The sequence below is a fragment of the Falco cherrug genome, chromosome 12 (genome assembly GCF_023634085.1).
Source record: "Falco cherrug isolate bFalChe1 chromosome 12, bFalChe1.pri, whole genome shotgun sequence".
In the NCBI taxonomy this organism is placed as follows: domain Eukaryota; kingdom Metazoa; phylum Chordata; class Aves; order Falconiformes; family Falconidae; genus Falco; species Falco cherrug.
The window spans coordinates 4827132-4839168 of record NC_073708.1 but is presented as its reverse complement, the minus strand read 5'-3'; positions in this window follow the sequence as shown (position 1 = coordinate 4839168).

The following is a 12037-nucleotide window of genomic DNA, read 5'->3' as shown; positions in this document are numbered from 1 at the left end:
CTCTCGAAAAGGACAGACCTTCAAATTGTAAAGCCTTGTGCCTTAGAGGTGCAACACTGCGCTCTCTTCCTTCCCCCCTCACTAAACCATTAGTAGGCCAGACTATTGTAAAGGGTTAGCTAGTTAGCATTATCTAGATGTGATTAGTGATGAGAGGCAATTAAAAAGGTTACCTTTCCTTAAAAGGAAGAAAAGAGCAAAACTGAAAAAAAAGGGAAACATGCAAGGCTGGAGTGTTATCCAGTATCAGTGTAGTAAAAACCAAATAGATATCCTTGTCTGAACCCAATTATCAGCCTTGCCTGACTTCTCCAGAGATTTAACTGTTGGGTCTCTTCCAGAGCCCAGCTATGATCTCAGATGCTTTGCATTTTGAAATTTAAATGTCAGGAAGTTAGCAAGTAATATATGGATTTTCAAATTAAAGCCCAAGGAGCAGTCTCATTTAGAATAGCAGGACTTCATGGTCGTAATCCTTGGATTAAATGTTGGCTTTCCCTACACGTGTGAATATACATTGTGTTTCTCAGGAAAGAAATAATGTCCATCAAAATAATCTTGAAGCCTGGGGAGACGTGGTGATAGCCCCATAGTTAGTATTGCATTTCCACAGAGTGGAAAGGGATTTAAATTAAATCTCTTGGTGTTCAGATTAAACTGGATGATATCCTTATGTGTCTGAATGACAGCTGTTAAGGTTACAGCCACATAATTATCAATCCCATCTGGCAAGCTCTTCCCTCCCCAATAGGAGGATGACATAACTACAAGACTTAAAAAGTAATCATGTTTGCATTATTTTAATTTTTTAGGTATTAAAGGAGTTATTGGAGGAGCCATATTGAGGTATTGGAATATAGGAAATTATTTGCATGTAAGTGATGGGTTCTTCAAGGAAAATGCTAAATGAGATAAAATCATGATGTATGGCAAGATTGCTGCCTGGATCACTTGTATTAGGACGTGCCTGGCCTAGAAAATGTATACTTGAGACTCAGCACGTTCACTGGGTGATGATATAGAACATGTATCTGTTGCTTTGCATTACTGTTGTTATTTGCTAGTGCTGGAGGCTGTGTGTGTGTTCAGGCTGTTGTTGCAAGTGCTGCTCAAGCCCATGGCCCAGGTGGTGGCTGCACAGTCTTTACAACAGGTCAGCTTTCTTTGTTAAATTGTTCTGGTTGCCACTTGATAGGAAGCCTTTCAACAGTTTTGGTGGTAGTTGGATCAGGTTGTTAATGAGTTCTGTGTTATTGTGAGAGACTGAATGTATTCCTTTTAAAAAATGAGCCGAAAATAAAATCTTTCAGAAGTCATTGTGCATTTCTTTGTGGGTTTCAGCCTCTGATTCTTTTTGTAAGGATTTGTTCCTAGGCCACCAGGCCTGAATGGAGAATAGGAAGTTGCTCCAGCTGTTTTCCTTGTGTTGGCACTGTGCTGAACAGGAATTGCTGAGCAAAGAACATAATTTCCCCAGAGAGGTTTGCTGGGGTAGCACAAAGGCAGTCTGGATTTTTTTTTTAATTAAAAGTTCCTGCCAAATACTATCATCAAGGGCTGGGACAGGGAGGGAGGGAAAGAAATACATGAAGTCTGGAGTCCACTTGGAAGAGCAAGAAACCTGCCTGGAAAAGCAAAAGAGCAATGTGTTTCTCTGCTGAACTCTTTTGCTTTTTTAACCACTTATCCAGAAAAGTGGATTGAGATTTTTTTTTTTCCCTTCCCTCTTCTGTAAATCTTGGTTCTGACTATTGCTTCTCCAACGAAGTTGGAGGGATTGTGCAACTTTGCACTTGGTTTTGGACTAGCTAGTGGAACAAAAAATAAGCAGAATTCTTTCTCTTAAGTGGGTGCCAAATTATCAACTGACATATCATGCCACGTTATAGTGATAAATGCATGTCTGGTCATGGTTTGCAGTAAGTTTAAATTCTCTGTTTTTTCTCTTTTTTTTTTTTTTTTTAATATAATAAGGCTATGGCTTTGGTTTCATTTTGCTTTGCAAATCAAAGGTTAAAAAAACAAGCCATAAAGAATAATAGACACATATTTGGGCGAAGAGGAAAATACAGAGTCATTTCACTTCTTGCTTGCAGGTTTAATCCAGGACAGCCACCTGATGCTGTCTGGTGCTGGATGGGAAATGCATCGGGTGGTTTATTCCAGTCCTCAGTGCACTGATGACCACTTTATAAACTCCTTTATTGTATTTGATGCTTTCTGGTATTCTTGCTGGCAGTATTACTAAAGAATTGCCTTGCAGTTTGAATAGTCCTCTCTAGCAAGACAGTTTCAGGTAGGAAATGATTTGTGGATGAAAGGCTGTGTGTTTTAGCTTATTCTTTGAGGATGCTGCAAACCCCCTACAATGTGGAAAGCAGCTATGGCTATACCAAGATTGACAAATTGCCTATGTAGTGCATATGTAGCTCCTGACAGTTCAGTTGTGGACAAGTATGGAGTAACTTCTTACAGGAGGAACTCCTCCATGGAGCCTATCAGTCTTCAGCTCACAGCCCAAAGTGAAAGAATGTAATATTCCCTTGATTTTTTTTGGTGTGTTTTAGTTATTTTTCATATAATTGCATAATTACTAATTATCTACTCTAGGTTTTTATTTCCAATCCAGTTCATCTTCCTGATCACAGTAACATATTGCACAATTAATTTGTTGTTTATAATATTCCCTTGAAAAGAGTATCTTCCATCCTGTTTATTGGTGTGTTTCCAGCCGATCTCTGGATAACAAAACAGTTGGCTTCTGCTCAGTGTTCAACCTTGGCCAGTTTTGAAGTTCTTTCTTGGTTTTTACTGAGGAGAAAGTATGTTTGACTTCAGCTAGATCTTTGTCTATGTAAAAACTCCAAAACACATCTTTATTAACGTCATCCCAATACAATGGATAGGATTTGAGTTTGCTAAGTAATGCTCTACTGCCAGCAAGCTACATGCTTGTTCAGAATAGTGCAAAACTGATCTACAGCCTGGCTTGCCTGTTGATAGGTTTTCTGAACTTCTCCAGTACAGCTGGGTTTTTATGTTCCTGTATCAATTACTGAGAATGCATATATAAGCTAAAGGACGTTCCTTGCCTCAGCTTGTGGAGATCTTGGAATTGGATTGGCTATGAAGCTTCATATACCAAAAACATTCAGTTATTATGTTCACCTGTCACTGTGGCGAGTACTTTGAAAATACCTAAGCCAAATATCTTGTTAATATACCCATCACAAAATACACTGAATGATTGTTTTATTTGTTTTGTTCTTTGTAAATTTGCTTGGAGGCAGACAATGGAATTTCTGCAAGTGGAACATGGAATCATTTGTTCTGGTTACATCTTGTTACTGTCATGTCACCGTTCCATTCCTGCTTTTATGTAGCCAAATTTTTTCTAACATAATGTTCTAGACCTGGATTCTCTCTAAAATTTTCCACTCTGCTGGTATTTAAAACAAGAGGATTTCCCCTTCATGGAGTTTTGTTTATGTTTTTATTTTGCTTGTCAGACTTTGTCAATATCTTCAGTAAATATAATCTGGAGGAGAATTGCGGGAACTGTCAAAACACAGGCTGTTTCCTGTCATTGTCTAGAGTCTCAAGCATTGTGGACTTCCATCTCCTTCCTGTCTTTTGTTTCTGGGTTGATAATGCTGTCTTTAAATGAATTCAGATAAAAATAGATGTAATAGAGCTGGAAATAGAAACTAGTATCCTTAAATGAATGCCTTTGCTGTCTGTGCATAATGGTCCAATAATAATAATAACACACCGTAATCCCAGAGGGTACTGAAGTGTTTACAGCTTGTGGTTCTAATCCTGTCACCTTTCCCTTGGAAGTGAATCCACTGAAGTCACTAGTAGCAATTCTTCAAGGAAGTGATATAGGGGCTATAGCAGCAGCCAAGCAGCAAGGACACAGGTATTAAGAGGTATTTCTCTTTATGCGAGTATGCTTGGGCATGTTAGAAAAAAATTGTTCAGGTGGATTGTAGTCTATTAATCTACAACAGACTGGCATCAGTTGGGATGGTTGTTGGATATTGGACTCTATGGACCCATTGTACAATATTATTTTTGCATTGTAATAGTGCCAAAAGGTCACAGCTAGGATTTTTATTGTCTTGTCCCAGAACATTTGCAAGTAGGTAGAAGTCTTTCTCAAAGAATGTAATGAAAATGAAGAGGCAGAAGATGGGAAGGATGTAAGGCAAGGTATGAAGGTCGATACCAGTGAGAGCAAATATTTATAGATCACTAGTGATACGCATCAATTGCAGGCTGTAAATCATTTAAAACTTTGTTAGTAAAGGAAATACTGCTTGTGTTCTACAGGATCTTTATGTCATATTGTTGTAAACTGCAGGTGCATTTTTGGCATCAGAATAAAGATGCATCTTAAAGCTGGGCTTATACTAAGTGTGTATGTATAGCATATAGAAGAAAAAATCTTGCAGCTGTTTTTACCTTTGGGAGCTTCTAGCATGTATTGGTCTGAGGGAAGATGCATCAGCAGAGATGAGGACCTTCTGAGAGATAAAAACAAGGAGAGTTAGACAAAAGATTCTGAGGGATCATAAAAATGAGTATTAAATAACTGAGAGCAAGAGAATGGTGCATTTTCACTGATCTGGAGTGTAAGAATATAGCCTTTGGAAAGACCAGAGTTTGCAACAGATGGAAGGCAAGAGTCAGTCGTAACAGCATAAAGGGAAAAAGGTTGGAGCCGACTTATGCTGCCAGAAGCATTTTTGCCTTCCCTAGCAAAACAGGTCACTTCCAGAAATCTGTTTAACACCCATTTTCTTAATCTAAAGGTGTCCTGATTGAGGAAGTCTTAGCATTGAACTTACATATGCAGTGTAGTCAAGAGGTAGAATTCGAGGTTGAAAAGGAAAGGTAGAATTCGAGGTTGAAAAGGAAAGGTAGAATTCGAGGTTGAAAAGGAAAGGTAGAATTAGAGGTTGAAAAGGAAAAAGGCCTAAAAACCTAAAGATCCACCTGAGAAAAGTCTCAGGTAGAAGTTCTGTCCTGCCTTACAAGATTGCCCACCTTGGTTCCTGAGGAACCATAGCATGTAGTGCTGAATCACCCTGTTCTTGCTCCCTGTACCCAGGCCTAAGCCATTGTTGGAAATCACTGTACCAGGTACTAGAAATCATAAATTAGGTAGAGTTAGGCACCTCAATAGAAGAAAATGGTAACAAGCCAAGATTCATGTACAAGATCCTGGCAGGGTCACTTGTGAAAGAAAGTTGAAAAGTGCAACTCTGAGACCACCTGAGCAAGGCCGAAGGCTGGAATGACCCTCTAAAAATTGATGCCAAGAGAAAACTCCGCCTAAATTCTGCCCAGGCCCCGCCTAGACTCTGCCCTTCATTAATATGCAATGAGATGTTGTAATTGCGTTAATAATGTATGAGAAGATGTTGCAATCATGTATCTCAAATGTATAAATTTGCTTGCTTCACACCTGTACTTGGGAGCGAGTTTCTGTGGTGCAAACCATCTCCCCTGTGCAGAAAATTAATACCTTGCTGCTAAAACTACAAAAAGTCTCAGCAGTTTTCTTCATTCCGAGTTTTATTGGCATCAAGGTGCTATCTAGGTTACTGGTTTAGGCCACTGCAGTAGTGGTACTTAATCTAACATCAGAGAAAGCAAAAAGTTAAGCGAGCTGGGAAGGGGGCTCAAGTGTGTGTAACCGTGCTGTTGGTTGTGAGTGGCTGGCACTGCGTATGATGACCATGACTGAGCATCTTCCTTATTTATGTAGTGATCTTACTTGACTGTTGTGTTTGACAAGAGAGAAGCATGATGTCCATTAAAAGTAAATGTATTCCTATCCACATTTTAAAACTGCCTTTCTGTTGTTTTCAGATACTGAAGTTGTTCAGAAACGGCGTTTTCGTTTCTGGAAATTTTGCAGAAGACAAAGGAAGAATTTCCTGAGGAAGAGTCCAGAGAGCCTGCAGCAGGCAAGTCACTAGTGTACAGGCTGTTGCGTTTGACTATGGGATATTTTAGAGATGGAGGACGTAAAAACAAACAAACAGAAAAGCAACTTGAAACCCCCAAACCCCAGCTTCCCCAAACCTTGCATTGCATTGGACTTGATTGCGCTGCACTCAAAAGACATCCTTTCTAATTTAGAGATTTCTGTGTTCAAGGCTGTCGTAGTCAGTAAAGCCCTGAAATCGTAATTGTTCAAGTGGTGTGTATGATGATGACACATGACATGGTTGTAGGGGGAACAGTATATATATTTCTAATGTTAATTGTTACATATTTATTTACAATAGTCTTGTTCTTTGCTCCTCTCTGCAAATCTAAACAGCACTCAAAAGAAAGCTGTGGACTAGGGGTCTGATTTAGTGGTGCCTGTCTACCAGGGCTGTAAGAGGGTAATACAATCTCTGTACAATTTGACGAAATCAGATAGAATGAATGTGGCGTCACAGATAACAAGAGACCCATAGATATGCTGATTTCTTGCTTCACTTCAGTTATTTCACTTTTAACCCAATGAAGAGAAAAAAAAAAGATGACAACTTTGGCTTAGTGTTGCTTGAGCACTGGGAAAAAGATAGGGTGAGTAGCCCAAGCCAACTGGAAAATGAGATTCTTTCTCATGCCTTCCCTCTGAGCTGAATTGAAGCCTATGTTCTATTTTCTGTTATGCTAGTGGGAATCCTTTGTTGGCTTGGATTCACAGCATTGTGATCTGAGACCAGAGAATCTCACAGTGCACCCATCTTACGTGAAAGCTTGCAAGGATTTGTTTTAGATCTGGCTGAGAAATTTGTTCAGGGTGTTCAACAGTCTTCAGCATGTGGAAGAGCTCTTGTATGTGATGGCGTTCAGCAGGCATCTTAAAACGGGGTCTAGGAATTTCTGAGTATTTTGAAATATGCCCCACAATAACAGGGCACATAGTTTTTAAGTTTAATATGGGTCATTTAAAATAAAAAAAACCCCACAAATAAGATAAACTATGATAGTAATACAAGGATTTATGATTAATTTATCCCTGTTATTTTAATGACCTCTGAGAGGTTAAGAGTGCTGCGTTTGTGCATAACACTCCGGAATGCCAAACTTTGTCTTGGGGTTCACAGTTCACAAGATTGCTTTATGCGCATTTTCCTTATGTTTTAAGTCTAAGCTATAGAGTTACTTTTGGACATTTTAATTGTGATCTCTAACATATATAATGCTGTTGAAAACGTATGATTACTAGGATTTGTTGTAGGAACAGCATTTAAATTGAAACTCTTAATTTAGTCTTTCTGGAAACTATGTATGCATGAAGGGAATGAGTCAAACTGAAGACATGCCATCTGATTATAACTCAATGTGTGGGAGGGACGACGTCCTTGGGCTTTGAACTAGTTAGATAGAAATACAGAGCTAGCTGGCAAAAGCCTGCTCAGAGGAATGGGAGGCCTGAGATAGAGTGGGAAGTACTCCCAGTATCCTAAATAATAGACATTCAGGTATAATTTTTAAGCCTAGAGTACTCTGGGGAGCGCTTGGATTAAAGGATACCAGAGTGATACAGACTTCTAGGGGAAGAAATATTTCTTTTTTAAGAGGATAAATGAAAAAGACTCTAGTGTCAAAATTAAGGAGAGGAAAATCCTCATAGTCAACAGAGATTTATACTGTTTAAGCATACTGTAACAGGGCCATAAAAGGCATATGTGCAGTATATCTGTAACCAAAGCAAAATGAAACAGGGCAGAAGGGGAAAAGAAAGTTATGTTTGCAAATGAGAACTTTTGAGAGCGCATTTAATCAAGTAGTTCAATTTCTTGTTCTGGAAACTGAAGCTTGCTAGAAAAGAACATGAACTACAGCAAGTAATTCAGGAACAAGGAGGAGGATTGAGTACCAACTAGCCAATAATATAATATATAATAATAAACAGACCAATGTCCTGGTTTCAGCTGGAATAGAGTTAATTTTCTTCTTAGTAGCTGGAGCAGTGCTGTTTTGGATTTAGTGTGAGAACAATGTGAATAGGACACTGATGTTTCTAGTTGTTGCCAGGTCATGTTTATGAAATCAAGGACTTTTCAGTTCCTTGGGCCCTGCCAGTGAGAGAGCTGGAGGGGCACAGGAAATTGGGAGAGGACACAGCCAGGACAGGTGACCTGAACTAGCCAGAGGTACCACATGACGACATGCTGAGTATATAAACTGGGGGAAGGAGGGGGGGGGGGGGGGGGCATTTGGCATGATGGCGTTTGTCTTCCCGAGTAACTGTTATGCGTGATGGAGCCCTGCTTTCCTGGGGGTGGCCAAACACCTGCCTGCCGATTAGAAGTAGTGAATGAATTCCTTGCTTTGCTTTCCTTGCATGCAGGGGTTTTGCTTTAGCTATTGAATTATTCTTATCTCAACCCTTGAGTTTTACATTCCTTTCCGACTTCTCTTCCCCATCCCTCTGGGTGAGGGGGAGTGAGCAAGCAGCTGTGTGGTGCTTGGTTGCCAGCCGGGGTTAAACCATGACAGACCTTCTTGGCGCCCAACGTGGGGCTCAAAGGGTTCGAGATAACAACAGACTTGTTTGGGATGTGCTAGTTCAAATGTATAGCTGTTACTGCTGTTTAGCTATTAAGGGGCAGGTTTCTGTGCTTGCCCTGGGGCTTGCTTGCCTTAGAGTCTAGTGCTCGTTAGTGGCTGCTTCTTGCTTTCTCTGCTTGCTGTACTGCTGATCATCTTACTGTGCTGGGCCCGGGAACATTTTGATAACAGCAATGGCGATGCGCCAGGGCTGGCAGGTGGCCAGGGCATCCCTGCTGTTTCTGTGCTGCTGTACTGGACAGACTGGAACTCCAGTGTGAACTCAAATCAAAGGAACCTGAGAATGAGTCCACATGGGAGCATGACACTTCAAATCCCCTGTGGCCGTGACTAAGTCTGTGCCTGAGCAGGTGTATCTCAGAGTGTGTGTGGCCACAGTTACGTCTGTGCCACAGCAGCTATGCCTCTGAAGGAATTGTGGCCCAAGGGTAAGTCCACGCAGGAGAAGGTACACCTCGAACTGAGATTGTAATGGATATACCTTTAAATTGTTGTAACCCATGGTTTGAGTTTCATGTTATAGGAATGACTATAGTGGGAACCACCTGGACAAGCTGCACAAGAAGCAGTGCAAGTGCAACAGTGACCCGACCTGAGCTGGCTTTGACACACGATAACCCCACACAACACACAACCTCCCTTCTCCTGAGTGACCATCGTAAGAGATCGTGTTCATGGACTAAATGAACTCAATGGACGTTTTGTGGACACTTGTGGACATTTTATAGACATTTTTACAGAGGTGGTGCATAGACTAGGGAAATGATGTCTGTGTGTTATATCAAAGGATGGGAAGGGTAATAGTGGTTAATGAGGTTGTATTGGAAAGTGTGGCATGATGTAAACGGTATGGAATAAGCGGTGGATAATGACAATAACAAATTTGTAAATGTATTGAAAGTAAGAAGTTTCTTATGGAGAATCAGCCTGTTTATGGAGATGAGAGCGCAATTAGGGAAAATTAAGAGTTTTGCTACATAAACCAAATACCTGTTTGTGCCATGACCAATTTAATTCTTAAACTTTCCTTAGGTGCAAAGAAAGTATCTGAAACACAGGAAGGCAATATTCTGAGTGACACTTGTAAATGAGAGCCATTTGATTCACAAGTCAGGAAAGGGGTTTTCTTTTCCTTAATTCATCTGATGCAAAGTGACCCATTTATATCACAGTGTCTGTAAGGGCTTTTTTCCCCATGTTTGTCGGACTTATTTTATGATGCTGTCCAGGAGCTGTGGCAGAAAACTCAGTGGTTACAGTACTGATGATATTGAAATGTGTGTGTATATGTGTGTAAAAGATGGGAAAGTCAGTCTTTTCCTTGAAAAAGAAAGAAATCAGTGAACTCCATCTCCCTGTCTTCTCCTTTATATGTGCACTTGTCTATTCTTCTATGAAACAATAATGTGATAAAGGAACATGGTTCCATTGTTTACAGAGCGATCTCAATGGCATAAGGAACTTTCACTTTGTTAATACCCCTCTGTCCCTCAAGATAGCCTTGTTTCAAGCACTATGCAGTATCTGAATGCCTCAGTCACTGTCCCTTCAGGCCTAAATCCTTGACCTGCTATACCTGGTTTTTACCATCTTTAAAAAAAAATTACTGAGTGATGTTACCATGTGATGTTGTATTTAACATTTATTTTTTTTTAGATATGACTGAATTATCATGAAAGGGTAGTAAACTCATGGGCACTGTAGGCATAATCCATGTCTAAAGTGTCAGCTGAGCAAGATGCAGGCTGTGCTAGCGCAGAGTCTGCCACAGGATTCAAATTTCCATCTGGCCAAAGTCACCAGGCTCTTTGATGACCCTGTTATTTTTGTCACTGTTCTTACAGGTATATAGGCTTGCTGGATATATTAACCTTCTCTTTTCAATTTTCCAAGGGAGCAATAATTTTATTAGTTTTGTGTAGGCACTGGAGTTGATTCTGGTCTCATGACAATGTAAATTGGGAGAAATGGAACTGACGTCAGGAGAATTACAGTCAGATTTGTAATTGAGGAGTGCCTTTTTATATGATTAAAGTATTTATTCTTTGCAGAAAGTTTTAAAATGAGGCCCTTGGACGCTGCTCAAAGGTAAATTTTTTGGAAAGTTTGAGTGAAAACATTTCATCCATGTGTGAGTATGAGGAGACTGGAAAACTATTTTTCCTTCCATAAAGACTTTTTGCTGCCTTCTTTTGAACAGCTCTGCAATGTGAGTGGCTGAGGCCTGTGTACTAAAATTTGGCATTGAAATAGCCATAAGTATGAAGTGTCTTAGTTTTGACTTTGATTTGACTGAGTTACAAGCCTTAGAAAACCATGTACTCAGGTTTTTCAGTGACTGAAACTCTTCAGGGTTTTGTTTCTTCCTGCAAAGCTTGTGAAGGATGCAGTGAAGATTTCTTGATTCACAATTCTAGAGCTTCATGAAACTCTTATTTAGAGACTAGAGGAAGATACTGCTTTGAAACAGCAGGGACACATGGGGCTGAAAGGAACAAAAGATTTTGTAAAGCACTTATGAACTAAGAAAAGTTTCTGGGTGTTTTGCGATATGTGCAGCTGGGACTTGGGTTCCTAGGGCCCACTGCCTCTGCTCCTACAGGTCGTTCCCAAAGAACCGAGAGAGGTTTCTGCAGGCTGAGCTGGGGGCAGGTCTAAGACCAGACTCTGAGGTACACAAGCACTTACACACCTCTTGAGTCAAAAGGTTCAGGGGACAGGGAGTAAAATATGCTGCTGTTCCTGCATGTGATGTTGCAGGTGGCGCAGTTTACCAGTGATCTGACTGTGGTTTTGCAAGCAGCTTTGTTTTGAAGTCTTAACAAATGAAGTCAAAGGACTTGCTGTTCCTGAAGGAGATATGCTACCTAGATCTGAGATTATATAAAAGCATGCCATATCCTATTGGACAGCATAGTTTGTGAAACAGTGCATGCCTATCTAATTGCAATCACATGTGAAATGAGAGGTCAAGGGAAGGCTGGATGTGCTTCCTCAACTACATAATTTTTTGACTTAGCGCTGTTAATTATGAAGCCTTATGAATCATTAATTTAGTTTCATGTATGGGAGCTCTGCTGCATTTCCTCTGGCATTTTACAATGAAGCTGGTTAGTACTTGCAATTACTTGAAGGCCTCTATTTAGTTCTAGTGTCAACGAAGACAAATTATGATGAACTTGTGTATCTGGTTCTTTACTGAGCTGCTACTGCATCGTCACACCTTTCAATGCAGTTCAGAGCGAGTGGGGAACATGGTTTTTCCCTTTTTGCACAGCATTAAGGATTACAATGTTTGCAGACAGTGCTAGATTAGACATACAGTGTGTAGTGTAACGTTTCTTTTGCTTTGATTAGTTAGTGATTTGAAATTAAAATTTAATTTCTGATCCCAACAATTTTTCTTACTGGCTGACATGTAGTGACATGCATCTTATTAATTTAAAGA